Source organism: Arachis ipaensis, chromosome B06, assembly GCF_000816755.2.
Source record: "Arachis ipaensis cultivar K30076 chromosome B06, Araip1.1, whole genome shotgun sequence".
Classification (NCBI taxonomy): Eukaryota; Viridiplantae; Streptophyta; class Magnoliopsida; order Fabales; family Fabaceae; genus Arachis; species Arachis ipaensis.
Genome location: NC_029790.2, coordinates 43016491 through 43020657, shown reverse-complemented (window position 1 = coordinate 43020657; position 4167 = coordinate 43016491). Strand labels below are relative to the sequence as shown.

General features: G+C 40.9%; 1 pseudogene; it reads right to left on the bottom strand.

Moving 5' to 3' along the window:
- LOC110263743 lies at nt 1968-3958 on the bottom strand (annotated as a pseudogene).

Below are 4167 nucleotides of genomic sequence, written 5' to 3'. Positions count from 1 at the left end.
GAGAACTTACTTTACAAGATGAACCCCACTCTGGTTTTTCATAACATTTTCTTTTATTTAGTTTAAAGGATAAGCATACATTTAAGCAGGATGAAAATGAAAACAGGGAACTTAGATCACCACACATATGACAAAATCAAAGAAAACAAACACTAAATTCTAGTGACTTAAACTAAAGAATAACTATCAACAAGGGCACATTCAGACTTCCAATTTAAACATTCCAAAGCAGATGGAATTAAGTAACAACACAACCTCTTGGTGGTGATTTCTAGCTTTCCATTTGTTGTCATCATCCATAGCTTTTGCATCCTTCTTCATCTCCTTGGATGATGGTGCATCGTTTTTCCAAGAGATTGATTGAATTTCTGCAAAGTTATTGGAAGTTGCTTGTTCCCAAAGCACTTGAGAAATAGTTAACATGCATGTATGCTTGTGAATTTCTGAACTTAATTTGGTGTGTAAACACCAAACTTAGTTCCTTGCCTAATGTAATAGATCGAATACATGCAGAGAATCTCATGTGCTTTTATTAAGAAAACAACTATGAACTAGAAACCAAACTATTGTTAAGTAGTTTCCCTGATTGGTTGGAGCTAGTGACTAGTCATGCTGAGGGTTACAATATGTTTTTCAATGAAATCTTTGGTGGAACACCAAACTTAGAATTACACATTCACCCTTGGATTGGTTTGGTGTGCAACACCAAACTTAGCTCCTCACAATACAGGAAAAACTACTTGTAGCCTTTATTGAGATAATCATGAAAAGGAAACTACTTTAAGTTGGGTTGCCTCCCAACCAAGCACTCTTTTAGCGTCGCTAGCTTGACGGGTTCTCCATTAGTTGAGATGATACTTCATTTTGGGGCTCTCCCCCATGTTTCCCATGTAGTGTTTGAGCCTTTGTCCGTTCACAGTGAAAGTCCTCTTTGAGCTTTCTTCCATGATTTCTATGTGTCCATGAGGTGAGACCTTTGTGACAAGAAAGGGTCCCAACCACCTTGATTTGATTTTTCCAGGGAAAAGTCTCAATTTGGAGTTGTAGAGGAGCACTTGCTGTCCTTCTTCGAAGCTCCTGGGTGTCAGATTGAGGTCATGCCTTCTCTTCGCCTTTTCCTTATAGATCTTGGCATTTTCATAGGCTTGAGACCTAAACTCCTCCAGTTCCTGCAGCTGCAAGACCCTTTTTTCACCAGCAGCATTGCTATCAAAATTTAGTAGTTTGAGAGCCTATATTGTTTTGTGTTCTAGCTCCAATGGTAAATGACAGGCCTTTCCATACACCAGTTGATATGGGGACATCCCAATTGGTGTTTTGAATGCCGTCCTGTATGCCCAAAGAGCATCATTTAACTTCTTCCACCAATCCTTTCTTGATGCTCCCACAGTCTTTTCCAGGATCCTTTTTAGCTCTCTGTGTGATATCTCGGTTTGCCCACTTGTTTGGAGGTGGTAAGGTGTGGCAACCTTGTGTTTTACCCCGTATCTTAGGAGAAGAGCTTCTAATGGTCTGTTGCAAAAATGGCTCCCTCCATCACTGATGAGAGCTCGTGGGACTCCGAACCGGCTAAAGACATTCTTTCTGAGGAAGTTCATGACCACCTTATTATTATTTGTTGGGGTTGCAATAGCCTCTACCCACTTAGATACGTAATCCACCGCCACCAAGATATACTTGTTTGAATATGAGGTTGGGAATGGGCCCATGAAATCGATTCCCCACACATTAAATAGTTCCAGCTCTAAGATGAAATTCTGTGGCATCTCGTTTCTTTTGGGTAAGTTTCCAGCCCTTTGGCATTCATTGCAGTTCTTCACTAGTTCTTTGGCATCCTTGAAAAAGGTGGGCCAAAAGAATCCACTTTGTAGCACCTTGGCTGCAGTTCTTTTCCCTCCAAAGTGGCCTCCATAGCAAGAGCCATGGCATTTCCATAAGACCTCTCGTCCCTCTTCTTCTGAAATGCATCTTCTAAGGATTCCATCTGAACACTTCTTGAAGAGATATGGTTCATCCCAGATGAAATATTTATCATCATTAATGAGCTTTCTTCTTTGATTTTGTTGATCTCTGGAGGCAAATCCCCAGTTGCCTTGAAATTGGCAATGTCTGCAAACCAGGGTGCTTTGTGAACCGTCATTAACTGCTCATCTGGAAAGAACTCATTTACGCTTGCATCATGTATTCCACCTTTATCACAAGGGATTCTGGATAGGTGATCTGCTACCTTGTTCTCCACTCCTTTCTTGTCTCTAATCTCAATATTGAATTCCTGCAACAACAAGATCCATCTTATCAGTCTTGGTTTTGATTTCTGCTTGGCAAACAAATATTTAAGTGCTATGTGATTTGTGAAAACAATCACTTTGGAGCCAATGAGGTATGATCTAAACTTGTCAAATGCAAAAACTATTTCTAGCAACTCCTTTTCTTCAGTAGTGGTATAATTTCTTTTAGTGTCATTGAGGACCTTGCTGGCATAGTATATGACATGCACCAAATTATCTTTCCTCTGTCCTAACACTGCCCCAACTGCAAAATCAGATGCATCACACATCAGTTCGAATGGTAAGTTCCAATCAGGTGGGGTAATGATAGGGGCTGAGGACAGCTTCTTTTTCAAGTTTTTGAATGCTAGCATGCACTTCTCATCAAAGATAAATGGTGTATCAGATACAAGGAGATTGCTTAAGGGCTTGGCTATCTTTGAAAAATCTTTAATAAATCTTCTGTAAAAGCCAGCATGCCCTAAAAAGCTCCTAATTGCCTTGACATCACTTGGTAGGGGTAATTTTTCAATTAGTTCCACCTTAGCTCTGTCTACCTCCATGCCTTTGTTAGAAACTTTATGGCCAAGGACTATTCCTTCTGTCACCATAAAGTGGCATTTTTCCCAATTCAAGACCAGATTGGTCTCTTGACATCTTTTTAATACCAAGGCAAGGTGATTTAGGCAATTAGGAAAGGAATCCCCGAATACTGAAAAGTCATCCATAAAGACTTCAATAAATTTCTCTATCATATCCGAGAAGATAGAGAGCATGCAGCGTTGAAAAGTTGCAGGTGCATTACATAGCCCAAATGGCATGCGCTTGTATGCAAACACTCCATATGGGAAAGAAAATGATGTTTTTTCCTGGTCTCTTGGATCAACCACTATTTGATTATATCCTGAATAACCATCTAGAAAATAATAATATGCGTGTCCTGCAAGTCTTTCTAGCATCTGATCCATGAAGGAGAGTAGGAAGTGATCTTTTCTTGTAGCTTCATTGAGTTTTTTGTAGTCAATGCACATCCTCCATCTTGTGACGGTTCTTGTAGGGATGAGTTCGTTCCTTTCATTGGGTACTACAGTGATTCCTCCTTTCTTGGGGACCACTTGGACGGGGCTAACCCATGGGCTATCCGAAATTGGGTAGATTACCCTTCCGTGCCACATCTTCATGGCTTCCTTCTGTACCACTTCTTTCATGACTGGATTCAGCCTCCTTTGGGGTTGAATGGAGGGTTTGGCATAATCTTCCAACAGTATCTTATGCATGCATATGGCCGAACTGATTCCCTTCAAGTCAGCGAGGGTCCATCCAATGGCATCCTTATGCTTCTGCAATACTTGGAGTAGTTCCTCCTCTTGTTCTTGGCTGAGGGCTGAGTTTATGATCACTGGATAACTTTCATTCTCTCCTAAATATGCATATTTGAGAGTGGGTGGCAGTGCCTTTAGTTCAAGTTTGGGTGCTTCTTTTTTTTCATTCTTTTCCTCTAGTGTGCCCTGAACATGAACCTTAGCTGTTGCAGCCTCTTCGCTTGATGCTGATTCCTCTTCTTCTGTTAACCCCTCAAGTTCATCCTCTTCAAAAGTCTCTTGCACTACAGCTTCCATTGAATCCAACCTTATACATTCTCTCAATGAGTCTTGTGGGTAACTCATGGCCTTGAACACATTGAATATCATTTTCTCATCATGTAGTCTAAGGGTAAGTTCACCCTTTTGGGCATTGATGATAGCTCCTGCAGTGGCTAAGAATGGCCTTCCCAGGATGATAGAGGCCTTGGCTCCTTCCTCCATATCCAACACTACAAAGTCTGCTAGGAAGATAAAGTCTCCTACCTTCACCAACAAGTCTTCTACTATTCCGTGAGAAAACTTGAATGATCGGTATG